We start from the raw sequence: 14943 nt of genomic DNA on the forward strand, positions 1-14943 counted from the left end.
ACCAAATGGTCTCAATTGGAGACCATTATGCTGAGTGAAACGATCCAATCCTAAAAGTACAAATATCATCTAATCTTTTTGATATGAGGCAATAATACAAATCGGTATATAGGTGAGCAAATATTTACACATATTCTCATAGATGAACTGTGTGACTGAGACTAGTATACCAGGAAGTGAAGATATTGTAGCACACATTTCTACTCCTGAATCAGAAGAATCTTAATGTATCAGTTAAACATACCTTGATAGTATGATATTAGATTTGCTACCTCTGCCTATGCCTGCAGTACCATAGACACTCAAAATGTAGAATGTTGGACTTGTAACCATTAGTAAAGGCTTATATTGCTGTAATGATATGGGAAGAAATGGTGGGAGTGGAATATGAAGAGGGAGAAAAAGGATGGGGAGAGAGAATGCCTATATCATAAAACTGTACCATGGAAAATAATAGTAATTAAACATGGAAAAATACATTAAAATTTTACATGAAAAAGTCTATTATTATCAAAGATGGGTAACAATAAATGCAAAATGGCATTGCAAGAGACAAAATACAATTTTCCCTAAGAACAATTGGAAGAGCAAAGTATTTGTCTTGGATATGATAACTAGGAAGATATAAATCACATGTATTATCTGCTACTCCTTTTTAGCAGTCATCACAAAAGGTGCCAAATTTAGTAGCCAAGTCTTGATACTACATTAATTTATTCAGGACAGGAGGAATTACTCTCTTTGCACAGCTTATCTCTGAATGGATTCTACAAGATTAGAGATCATATCATGTCTCCTTTCTGTTCCACCAAATGCCCAGAGCATAGCATGTCATATAACATAAAGCAGGCCCTCCACACTGGAGTGGAAAGACAGACAAATGTAGGAAACAGTGTATGGATTGCTGAACAGATATACTGGAAAACACTATACTTATTTTCTAAATAGAAATGCCTGTATATTTTTTAAAAATAACACAAATAATTTATAAAATTTCTCATAAGTCAAAATGTAACAAATAAAAATGCTGTTTCACCTCTGAGCTAAGGAATTCTACTGTTTCAGAAAATGTCCAAAAAAGCATTTTAAAATTCACAGAAACAAAAATACATATGCACAATTCTGAAAATATACACAATTTTTAATATCAGATATTTTACTCCAATAACAATTAAACAAAATGTTAAATGTCTTGAGACGTTGTTCTATACCATTTCTTAAATTGAACACAGATAGTAATGTGTATTATCACACTACAAAGTTTCCTAATTTTTATTTTATGCTTTAAGATTTATCTATTTCTTCATTTAGAAATCATCTTTTTTTAATTTATGGTTATAATTAGTCTTAACCTTTACTTTCATTTTGTACTAAGTAGCTGAACAGATAACAGTATGTGAAGGAGTTTTACACATGGATAAAATTTCAGAAGAGGAATTTCTGGCAACATGGAGGTATAGGCAGCAATAACAGTCATGCCACTGTTTTTACTGGAGTGACCGTGTTCTAAAACTATTCCTGAAATTTTCATTGATAATTGCATAATGTTTTCTTTTCCAGCGCCTGTCAAAATTAGACATCTGGGTTCTGTTTAATTTTCTAGATATGATTAACTCATGCTAAAAAAAAATTAGTGGGGGTGGTGCAGTGACCCTGGAGTGTGGAGGGCTGGCATCCTATATGTTTGGTTGTTATAGTCCCCGCTGCCGCCTCTGATTCAGCTCTTTGCTTATGAACAGGGAAAGTAGTGAAGAATGACTAAAATAACCTCAGATTACCTTCTTTGGTGCTTCAACCAAATTAAAAGAAAGGGGTTTTATCAAAGAAAGGGTATAGGAAATAGGAATGGAATTTGTCACTATTTGTCCTAACATTCTTTGGAAATTGTTCATTGTTTTGAGGAGGGGCAGAGTGCCTTCTTTTTCTTGAAGTGACTACGTGGAAATTTCATTTTCAGCCTCTAATTTTCTTCATCGTGGTTTCTACAGTGTAAACATTTCATTTTTTCCTTAGTGTGACACAAAAATCACTTTTCCCTACCTTGTATATTAACTGAAAGTAAAGGTAAAAAAAAATTAAGAAAGAATAGTATTAAAGACTAAATTTATAAGCTATTTTTAAGCTGGTAACTGGGACTTTCAATCATTACATCTTTTATACTGTGTACCCCTTAGATTCTATCCTTTGGATTTTTATATGAAGGACAATACAAATTTTTAACTGCTGATGCAAGATTAACTTTGCTGATATGGGGTTACTTTCATTCTGCTTTCTGAAAACAAATTTTACCTCTCAGCTCCTGTAGGAAGTGCCAAATACGTACCAATCTATCTCAGAATGAGTTGGCAAAGATTTCTTGACTTGTTTGGAGGATATTTTAGCAGTGAAAGTAAGGTTTCAACTCATATCTCCTAACATCCCACATATTTTTTTAAAAAAATTGGGTCAATCTAGCCATAGACATTCATTTTGAACAGAATTCAATTTCACAAAAGCTACTGTAAACTCTCTCCTGGGATGACTGTGAAGCTCACTTCTCTATTTTTCATAAATTTCTCTCTACAGTCTCATTTTTACCTTGCAATGTTTTCCACTTGCCTGTGATTTACTGAGTAAGTTAAATATTTGTTAGACTTCAAAATATCTTTGAATAACTTGCTTATTTATTGTTTGGAAGTGCTTGAATTAGCTATTTGCAACATTCAGGTCTTTGTTTTCTCATGTGTACTTTCTAGATTAATCTCTAGCATACAATGATTAATCCTTGCTAAATTAATATAAATTAGGGAAAGATAATTTACATGTAAATTACTCCTGAATATTTAAAACTGGATTATATACAAGTGGAAATGGTATGATTAAAGGATAAAATGCATTTTATGATTAGATACTATTTCTTGACCTCACAATGTGCAGTGAATTTTTTCACAGTTTTAAAAAACATCAAAAGTCCTCTTTCTATAATAGTAAAATAGAGGTAATTTGCATTGTGATCAAATTTGTAAGCTGTGAAACCAGATTGATCTGTTACTGAGTCTGCCACGTCCTAGCTGTGTGCCCTTGAACAAGTTGTTTTTATACACCATAATTCATTTTCTCTAAAATGGGTTATAATAGCAATGCTCTACTGCATACAGACCTTGTGGCATTTAAATGAATGCATGCACTTAGAGTTCTCAAAATAGTACAGCACCTGACACATGGGAGGCATTGAGGAATTATTATCCTTATTACGATTATTTTAGCCTAGAAATGTTCAGCGAGATTTTCCCAATTGTTTTCTTACTGAAAGAGTTTAGAATTTGGTTACAATGTATGAATACGCCACATGGAGACTGCAGAGTTCATTCCAGCAGAGATTCATGACAGAACATGTGTTTTGTTCACAATTGTCTCAGGATGACTACTTGCATTCCATTTCCATCCATTGAAGTTCACCATTTTCATAAATGTGTACAGCCTACAAGGAATTCAAAAATTATGTTCTTATAAACCACTCAAACCTCCTGAACCATGAGCCAAGACCTTGAACTAAGAAAGGACAAAGCAACACTTTAAAAGAATCTCTCACCATTATAAAGCCACTCAGAGGTACAGCAAGTAATATTTGGCTGCTGACCATCCTCTGTCAGGAAGCTTGGCAGCCAGAGATCACTGTGTCTCACAAAGTGTTGCAGCACATATCGTTGAGCTGCTCTTGGTGAAGGCTCCTGAGACGTGATCTGTGCTTGTTCAAGATAAGTTTGGCTCTGCATTTGGCTCAGCTCTGCCTTACTCTGGCAAAGCATCCCCTTACCTTTATAAAAACCAAAACGTTACAACGCAGCTGTGATAGATGAACATCAATTTATATCTCCTGAGAGACTTTTATCTCAACACTCACTACATTTCATAGATGTACATGTAAAATATTTTCATCTCCTACAGCCTTAGGATTTAGTAAGTTGTTTACCAGAATAAAGTTAAAACTGTCCTTATTTTTCTTTTTAATTTGTGAGATAAGCATGCATATTCCCAGTGAGGAAAGATTTTCAAAGATATTTGGGTATGACCCGAAGCATGAAGTGAAACTGGCAGGTGATAGGATGACGACAAAGTACAAATGTGAATGTTGTCAGCACAAACTCCAGTTAGTTCAAAAGCTCACCCTTCTGAGAAAGTCCAGTTTTCTCACCGAATATAGTCTTGAGATGTTTTGAAAAATGTTCATATATTCTAACATCTGCCTTATTGTTGCCATTGTAACCATCATTTTTATGATTGCTCCAATGAAGACAGTATCTTTTCAAAATCCAATTGTTTTAAGATTTTCTGTTGGTATTTGTTTTCAGTGATTATGCTATGGTGTTGTTGCAAGGCTGCTGTAGATATTTTTGTGCTTATGATTTATATTGCTTGTTCAGTCTGAGGCTTCATGTCTTTCAGCATTATCAGTTATTGTCGTTTTCTATATATAATAAGCTTTGTGTTTTGTCAGTTTTCCTTTAGGGATTCTAGTTATATTCATAACAATGGCTTTAATATGAGAGATCTTCCTTTTACTAATTCCTTCCCAAATTGATGCAATGTCCACGGCTGGGCCAGGCTGAAGCCCTGAGCCAGGAACTCACTCCAGTTCTGCTATGTTCAGGGTAGTGGATGCTAACAATCTGAGACTTTGAACTATCGCCATTTCTGCCAACTTTCATGATAAAGGTCCAGATAGTAATACTGTAAGCTTTGAGGAGGGGGTCTCTCACAACTGCTCACTTCTGGCGCTGTAACAAGAAAGCAATCACAGATAATCCAGACATGATCCAACTGCTTTCCAACGAAACAAGAAGACCAGATTTGACTGTTGGGTCAAATCTGTAACAGTATACTATCATCTTGTTTCTAGGGACTTGTGATGCCCAATGATTAGAGTCAAATAAGGCATTAAGATAATATATAGCTGAGCTTCTGTCTCTATGAAGACCAATATGTTTCTAAATAGTGCTTACTCCTTGTAACTTTGGGTTTACTATACAAAGCCCAGGATATTTTCCAACAATTTCCCCTCAATCAAATGTGTAGGTTTATTCTCAAGGGTATTTAAATTTAAATTTTTCGTCAACCCACTTCAGCTATCTCTTTAAATACTGGTAGAGATTTTTTTTTTTTTAGCAAAAGCAACTCCAAATTCTGGGATACTTCTTTGTGTACCCATGAACTTGATATCCAGGGTGGGCTCTTGGAACCAATCGCCCCTCAGATATCAAGTGGTGAATATACCTAGAAATTCAAATTTATAATTCTTCCAATACGCTATCCACTTAGATATTCCACCTTGTTTCTGTCACCAATCATTTGTTCTACCTGAAGCCACTTCTCTCTCTCATTGTTATAGTTCACCTAAAATTTGTCGCTGTTAAGAAAAAAAAGACTGCCTTTCAGCCTCAGATCAATATACCTCTCTTTTTAGTTTATTGCCTTCAGGAGTACTTTGTGACCTTTTATAGTCTGTTTTAATGGTTTACTCTTATTTCCCAAACCTGTAATACTCCACTGTCTCCGAGTTCTGTTTCTTTTCTATCTATAATAACTCACCTGTGACCTGCTCCAATCTCACTTGAAAGAAACCTACAAGAGAGTGGGCTGGAACATACTAATGGAATTGTCCATTGCCGAGGAAGTTGGAGATTAATTTTGGAATTTTGATTTGACATCCAGGCCAATTATAAGGCAAACCAAATGAACAAAGCAAAACTCAGAAAGGGGACAGCAAAGAATATTGGAGTCTTGAAACTAGAGGAATGTCTCCCTATTCTTAGTTTTGGTTCTTCGAACTCTCAGTATATTTTTTCCTACTTTTTTTACATAGGAGCAGGTGCTGAGCTTTCTACAAATGCTGAAAAATTCTATCATTGTGCTGTTTACAATATTTTGTCTTAATTTACTTCCTTCCTGCTGTCATAAACCAGCATAACCCATCTGTAACCATTACTGTGTGGAGACAAAGGGGAAAAGCAAATCCACTTCACCTGTGCTTTCTGGAGTGCTTACCTTCATTGTTCTCAGTGAATAAACTTGCTTTTCTCTTTTAAACTTTTGAAACTTTATGACACATAGTATCTGATTTCTTCATCTAAGCACTGGGCATCAAACACCAGGGCTTAAAGGATAGTTGTGAGTTTTTTTTTTCCCCCCCAGAAATACGATGTACTACTTCCTGCAGGTCAAGTTATAGAGTCCAAGAATGGAAGGTAAATAATCTTCTTTTGATTCAATTGATTAGAATGCAGGGTTGCAGCAAAGTGTATACTTCTTATTTTTTAGTTGGTAGAGGAAATACTAAATGAAGTTATATGTGAGTTCAAAACCTTCCTTTCACTCTCACCCTGTTGTTTTGTAATAGTTTATTGAAAGACTATGTATTAATCAAATATATATTAAACATATTTTTAAACTTGGAAGTGTTACATATTTATAACATATAAGCAAAGCAAATTTTCCTTATTTTGAAAAATACAATACAACAGCTTGGTTGTATTATATGGTTTCACTGCGTAAGCATCCAATGCTTGAGCAAATATTTGCCAACTCTGCTCCGATAAAGCCATCTATAAAAGAGTTGTGAGAGAACATAAGATAAATTCCGTGGACTTGTTTCAACAGTACTTGAAAAATATAGCAGTTATTTGATACAAACAATCATTATTACCATCTTAATGATCACAACCTTTTGTAATCTCAGAGTTATGAATTTTGTAAAGCATAGCTAAAAATTAGAAAAGTATATATAACAAATAATTAAAAAAAATCAAAACAAGTATGTACTTAAAACATGTCAACTGGTAGAAAATAATTCCATAGATATCTGCTACAATGAAAACAAACTTTTTACATTGAATGTCTTCCTACTAATAATACCATTTTATACTTTAGTGTTTTAAGTTTTTAATTGAGTTCTTTCTTTCTTTAGAATCTTATTCCTGGCCTGAATGAAGATGGCAGAATAGGGTAAGGACACATTTAAACAGTTGTAGAAACATTATTTGTGGTGAAGCAGAGCGGTCACATTACAGGAAATAGGAGAGGACAGACCAACAGCAGAGGGGCACCTGGAGACTGACTGACATGGGAAAGCAACACAGACAACAGTGTGATTTTGCAGCGACCAGATAACAAAGCAGCATCCAGTGAGTAGCGATCTAAACCCCAGCAGCTGCGGCACCACCAACTCCCAGTTGGAGAAGAGAGTTCACAGGAACTCAGGAGGTGAATCCAGACAAAGAACTGCCCATCCCGCTGGTTTGATTTGACCAGGAGCAGAGACAGAGCAGCAGATCCCAAACTAGCATTGTGGGAACAGGGTGAATTTTACATCCCAAACTTCAAATCAGATTTGATTTCAAATAGATTCAAATCAGTTGCCATTTTGAGTAGGAAGGCAAAGGCTATAGGACAGGACTGTGCATTCACTAAGCATGGAATGGATTCATTTCTGGCTTAGTGCATTGCACTGGTGTGGCATCCTTAAGGTTCTACACAAAATAGGTCTGGGTAGCTCCCAGACATAACAGCCAGGAGATTCAGAACTCCACAAGTGGCACATCAGGATCCATTTGTACAGGGTGGCAAAGGCTTTGAGAATACAAGGACAACAGTGAGCTGCACATGCACTGAGCTTGGAGAGAACTCACAGAGCTCAGTGCATTGCACTGGTCCCACACTGAAAATAACACCAACTCTGACATCTTATTACTCAAAATAAGTCTGTGTGGCCCTCAGACTTAATGGCCAGTAGGATCTAACAAGATCACTATCAAAAACAATCTAGCTATTTAGGACACTTAATGTCTTCCTAACCATAAGAATTACTCAAACTGGAAGTGGGATAAAGTTTGTACACACAATAGTGCAGACTCAGCATAGGGTCAAAGGAGGTGGGGATTAGTCACCCAGGAGCTGGGGCTACAGAGACTATGGTGGATGCCTAAGACAAGAGTTCAGAGCTGAAACTCACCAGAGGGAGTGACAGTAGTGACTGTAAACAAAGAACAAGATACCAACCACAATAAGTAACACTGAATTGTAGACCTATGGGTGACACAGCTTAGAAACCTGCCCTGAGGAGAAGAATCTGCTAACCAAAGTACAATATGACCAAGAGCAAAAGAAGATACAGAGACACAGTGAATATTATTGAAGACTTCCCTGCAAAGGAGCAGAACCCTTTGCAAACCTGAGAGTTAACTGAGGAATACATCGAGAAAATAGCAGATAAAGAATTTACAAAACTCATTATAAAGCTTCTTATCAACAATGAGAATCACATACAGGAGTTCAAAGAATCTAAGGGGTATGGCACACAGGAAATAGCAAAACTGAAACAAAGTCAAACCAAATCATTGGAAATGAAAGAGCAATAGAGCAAATTAAAAATTCAATGGAAAGCCTCCATAATACACTGAAGGAGGCAAACAAGAGAATCTCAGAATTAGAACATCTTTCTTGTAACAATGGGAAAACAGTCTAAAATCTGGACATAGAGCTAGATCAAGTTAAAAAAAAAAGTATTCAAGAACTAAGAGTCACAAATAAAAGACCAAATATGGCATCTCCAGAAGGTGAAGAAAGAGAAGCTGGGTTTAAAAATACATCTAATGATATAATACAAAAAAAGTTCCTAAATTAGAGAAAGAATTGGGAAACAGAATACAGCAGGTGGGGCACAGAACTCTCAGCAGGTTTGACCAAAAGTGATCTTCACCATGACATGTGTTAATCAGGCTCTCTTCAGTCGAATATAAGGAAAAGATCCTTAAATGCACACGTGAAAAGAATCAGTTGACATATAGAAGAATGGCAAATAAATTTACAGCTGACCTCTCATAAGAAACTCTACAGGCCAGAAGAGAATAGAGCAACATATTCCGGATTCTAAGAGGGAAAAAAATATCAGCCTAGAATAACTTTCCCAGAAAAGCTTTCCTTTGTCTTTGAAAATGAAATAATATTATTCTGCAGTAAAGAAAAGATGAAAAAAATATGCCTCTTCCAGACCTGTCCTACAAATGATACTTAAAGATGTTGTCTTGACAGAGAAAAGAAATAGTACCCACCAAAACCAAGAGCGAATGTGAAGAATATTGTAAAATAACAACAGAAGACTAAATCAAACAATGAGCAATCCATTGCTGACTGACAGGACAAAATTATTACCTGTTCATATTAACCCTGACATAAATGGGTTAAGCCCATTAATCAAATGTCATTGATTACTAGACTGGATTAAAAAACAAGATCCATCTATCTGTTGACTACAGGAGATACATCTTTCCAACAAAGATCAGTGGAAAACGTATCTCAAAGATTTTGACGTTATTGTTTCTATTGTCATTTCTTCAAAACACTTTTGTCCTCATTAAATTCTTCACTGACCCATATATCATACAGTAGCATTATTTGCTTCAAGAAGGTTCTTGATTTTCTTTTCATTCTTTCAGTGACACATTAGGCATGTCATTTAACTTCATTGCATTGGAAATTTACATTTTCTTCCTGTTGTTTTTGTTTTGTGGTTTTCATTTAAGGGTATGTATAGTGACTATGTAATGGAGACTCTCATATCCATATCTGAGAATACAATACAGTATACATCTCTACTTCCAAATCAAAGATGGACTCCCAATGGTACTGCTAACTGTATCTTGAGAATATAATGCTGGACTCTGATGTGTTCATGCCCTCAATGACGGATTTAGGACTGTTTAAGAAGAAGTAGGCTATTGTAATAATATAGGGGAACTCAGTGGGTGGAAGAGGACTTGGGGAGGTGGTAAAGGAAACCTCAGAGCATAGAGAACTGCATCATAAAATGATAATAATAATAATAATAATAAATTTAAAAAAGAATTTTATTCCTCACCCTTCAGTGACTTTAACCCATTATTTTAGTTCACCTGTAAAAATGTATGGAGAAATTTCCCCTTACAAGACATCTGAACAACTGCTACTGCACTAATCTTCTCTAAAATCCTTAAGAGATGGTTCAAGCTGTTGTTGAATATTTCCAAGTTACTCTGTGCTAGGACAGAGTTCTAGTTGCTAAGGCTTCCTTGTGTTGAGCTTGAACCTATGACTCAACTGTTCTGCCTTCAGAAGCTGTACCAATAATTTTAATGTATTTTGGAGAAAAAAAAAGTACTGAGCTCTTATACTAAGAGATTTAAAATAAATCTAATAAAACAACAGGTCTATATATGTACATGTCTGTTTTATTATGAGCTTCAATTATAAAAACATAGTTAAAGGTTTTTGTAAATATTATAGCTACTTCATATTCATTTAAACACTCTTGTAATGATGCATGATATTAACTACCTAACCTATTTGGATATGAACGCTAACTTTTCTGTTTTCAAATTTAAATTAAAAATGATAAAGTTGATATGTTTTGCACAAATTTCACAATCTACTAATTACATAAAATATTCATGTTAGAGTGCATATCAGAAGCTTCAAAATTAAGTGAAACAAATTTTTTGATTACTTTCATTTTTGATATGTTAAAATATATTTAAGCTGTTTAAATTGTTTTTCTGAGATTCTGAAGGAGAAATGTGCTTTAGTAGGCTCACCTTCAAATGTCAACCCAGTGGGACAATTTTTAGAGAGCTTTGAAAAATAGCAAACATAGCTCACTAATCATAGTTATCTTGCTGATAGGTTTTCCTCTGCAAATACTGTTATACACAACTGCAAAGATTACTGAATTGCTGAGAACAGTCATAAATTGGAGCTGAAGTATCTCTCCTCAGTTCTTGACAGTTTGTCTATCAGCTGATTTTTAGTTTGGAGTACCTGAAAAGTATATACTGTCTCTCCTGAAAATACTTGTTATTTTAGAAAGAGGATTTTTTATTTGATCACCCAATTTTTCAGTTTTGAAAATTTAAATAACCAAAGCATGTATTATGACATAAAGTGTGGTGATTTACATGAGAGAAGTGGTTGTATTCCCTATGACCTCTTGCCCTCATCTGCTATTCTGTTCTGAAGTAGGGAAGAGTGACCTAATTAACAAAAACAACTAAAAGAGAGAGAGAATTCCATGTTTTCACAAAGTAGCAATGTATTATTCCATAGAAAATAGATAAAACCAAGTATTTCAGCATGCATTTTGTGGTAAACGAGGCATTTCCATAAGCATACTTATTACTATACATAAAATTATTCTATTATTAGGTAATGAAATCCAAATTAAAATTATACATTTTTTAAAGTCATGCTTTTTGGAGCTTCTGTTTTAATGCAGAAAAATACCAGCTCTTTAATTTTTACATTTTAACTCTTTTTTTTTTTACTGTCATGCTCCTGTGACAATAACATACCAAGTAATTCAATTATCAGTGTAAAAACCCAGGCTTCACATGAAATCTACCTGATACATGAACTTTTGGAAATTACACAAAATAAAAATTTAAACATGGCAAAACCTTAATATGACATTGATATTATATTTTTACACATTAGAATTAAAACAGATTAGGGTAATAACTGACTTGGATAGGATCATTATACACTGACCACATACTTAACATGTAAGGAAATAAATGCAAAAAACAAAAAACCTAAGTGGTGTGGGTATAGAGTGAAAAGGCTTACAACTTGGGGACCCTCTTTTAGGATCTGCTGTCCTCCTTTCCTGTTACAAGATCCTCATACAATTTTGTATAATAGACATTTACCCTTAAACATCACACCTTTCCCGCTCCATTTTCTCTCCTTACTCCCATCCTGATTTTTCAGTTTTTTGTTTTTGTTTATGCCATGACTTACACTTAATGTCATGATTAACGATACCAGATATTGTAAGTTATATGTTGCTTATGAAGAAAATCTGCAGAATTTTTTTCTCATGTGTTGCGCAAAAGATTTACAGGCAGATCAATATTCATTTTGATTGTTATTTTTATCCTCAGTGTGTGAGACTTTTAAAAACATCATTGCTATTTTTCGAAACCAACACAGATTTGAAGGAATACATCATGATTAGCTTCATACATAAACTCATAACCCTAAATGCTCAGAAAATAAAATTTATAGTTTGAGAAGTATTAATGTTGCTCAATTGTTTTCTGAAACAATTGATTTTCTGAATTTGATCACTCCTGTCACAACGTGATATTGATATAATGTTCAACATTGATGGTCATTTATATCAAAAACATCAAGAGATGTAAACAAAACTGATTAACACTTAAAATCTATTTTTAAAGAAATATATTTTCATAAATAAGCTATGGAATGTAAAATGACAAATAATAAAGATTACGTTATTACTCTAAGTGCTATTTTTCTGAGAATGCATCCTCAAACAGTTTGTCCTTGTAGACATGGGTGAGCAATTCTTCACTTGATTTGTTAATTCTCTGAGACATTTTTCAGGTTAGTGAGTCTCAGTATCTTTTTCAAGAACACAGGACACTGATAGCATTGTGGCTCCTGAAGGCAGTTATATGATAACTGTAGTAATCACAGAGTTTCATGATGCTTTACTGACTTTCAAAAAATGTTATTTATTTATTTATTTTGAAAGTCAGAGATACACTGAGAGTAGGATAAACAAAGAAAGGCAGAAATCCTCCATCCACTGGTTTATTCCTTAAATGGCCGCAACAGGCAGAGTTGGGCTGGAGTGAAGCTGGAATCCACAAGCTTCTTCCAGGTCTCTTGCATGGGTGCAGGAGCCCCAGCATCTTCCTTTGCTTTCCCAGGAACACAAGCAGATATCCGGATCAGAATTGGAGCAGCCAAGGCTTGAACTAAAGGTTTAACTTGCTGTAATATGGCACCGGCCCATGCTTTATTGACTTTCAAAAATTACCCTCAAGCAAGTATTAGCTGTTCCTCATTGTTCTCTATTCATCTTTCATGGATTCAAAGTAAAAAAAAAAAATTGAAACTAAAACATGAAGTGAAAGCTCTATTTTCATATGTACCAAGAAATGTAGGCAAAGAGTAGACAAAGATGATGTTCCAAGAGTAGTGATGAATTTCAGATTTTTGTGTACTTCCTTTTAAATGTGAGCATGTCTAAAAATATCAAGATGCAGAACAAGAAAAGAAACTACTCCAATATATGTGATTTATTAATAGAGAACATGAATCAAGGAATAGGAATCTGATTTTTCAAATTTTTTAGTTTTATTATTTTATGATACAATTGCAATGGCTCTGGGATGTCCCTTTCTCCCTTCTCAGGTCCACTTCTCGCCCGATTTCCCCTATATAATTACAATACAGTCCTTCACAAACAGCCATAAATCCATCATTCTGCTATTTAACTGTATCATGACATTGTAGGTATGGACAATGGCAGAGTCCAGCATCCTGTTTTTCATCTAACTTTTGAAGTAATTCAATAATGGAAAAATGAAACAACGGAAAAGAGACACAGGAAATTGTCTAAAATTTTTTACAGTATAGTGACACATGAAAAATGATTTTGAAGCTTTATGAGATTAAAGTTCTAAAAGGTTAACTAGGAGGGAAAAATGGAAAGATATTTAAAGTAGAAATTGGGAATATATCACTAGGGATTGTGAACATGGGCTTAGAAATCTGGTGTCTTACCATCTGTATTTGCCCTATCTTTTCTAAAGTGTTCTATAAAAAGAAGAAACCAGAGGAGAGAGAGTTTTATTCCTTTATACTCATCTCTTTCATAATTGTCTACAGTCCTGTAAGAAACCATAACTAGACAGCAAGGAACCACCCCCACTGCAAACAAACTGCCGATAATGGATCTAGTGCTCACTGTAATCCTTTCAGTTTATTGTTATTTTTGATGTTCTTTTCTCCATTTCTGTGGAAAATAGAATGTTGACCCAAGGACATAGTCTTTAATCCTATGCACACTTTCCTGGTCTTCATTTAGGAAAATTTACATCCAACTTATAGCTTCTGGTTATCACTTCATTTATTCCTGGCAATCCTGTGCAACATTCATTGGTGCGTGAAAATCCACATATTAAAATATAAAACATCACTTGTGTTTTCTATTATTTATTCACTCACCAATTTCCTCTTCCATACATACACCACCTAAAATAATCAAATATGTAATCCAGAAATATCTCTACAGCACAGTATTTTCAAAATAGGATGACCTAGAATATGTCTTGAGAGCAACACTTTGAGGTAGGTAACTGAAAAACAATCACTTTTAAGAGCAGTAGATGCAATTTCATTTGATTGGAGAGATGATTTGGGAAGCCTTACAAAGTAAGGTAAAGACTTCAAGGTGTATACAAGGTGCATGAAAAAGTTCATGAGAAATAGTACTAACAGATAAGCTTATTGTAATGAAAGAAAAGTTTGAAAATCCTTGCTTGCAAGGGGTTATGAAAAATTTATAAAAGTGCATGCAATGAAACAGCTTTGCAGAGATTTCAGAGCTCATTTGCAACAAAAGAAACTTTATACATATATAAATGTATATTTCATTGGCAGTATGTGTATATGAGAGAGGGAGAGAGTGAGAGAGAGAGCTCAGACTGGCTGCTTCTTTTCGGAAATGCCTAATAGCATGAGCTTGGGCAGGTTGAAGGCAGGAATTGAGAACTCATCATGTGTTGCTCATGAGTAGTAGAAACACGGGTACTTTCGCCACTATTTGTCACCTCTCCAATTTTGCACTAGGATGAAGCAACTTAAACTAAAATTTCAATGAAAATAAATTCTCTATAAATCAAATAGAAGTTTTAATATGAAAATCTGCATATACTATGCAAAACAGTTTGAGATTGGTTGGGAATGACTTGCTTCTATCAGTTTAATAAATGCTATAAAAATTAATAATGAAAATAAACAGGTAGCTAGAATAAGACATAAAAACTATTTCAGATTTTAAAAATTTAGGATAGTTTTGTGAATTTTTTACTCTCAAATTTAGTGCAATGCCTTGTCAATTTA

Source organism: Ochotona princeps, chromosome 5, assembly GCF_030435755.1.
Source record: "Ochotona princeps isolate mOchPri1 chromosome 5, mOchPri1.hap1, whole genome shotgun sequence".
NCBI lineage: Eukaryota > Metazoa > Chordata > Mammalia > Lagomorpha > Ochotonidae > Ochotona > Ochotona princeps.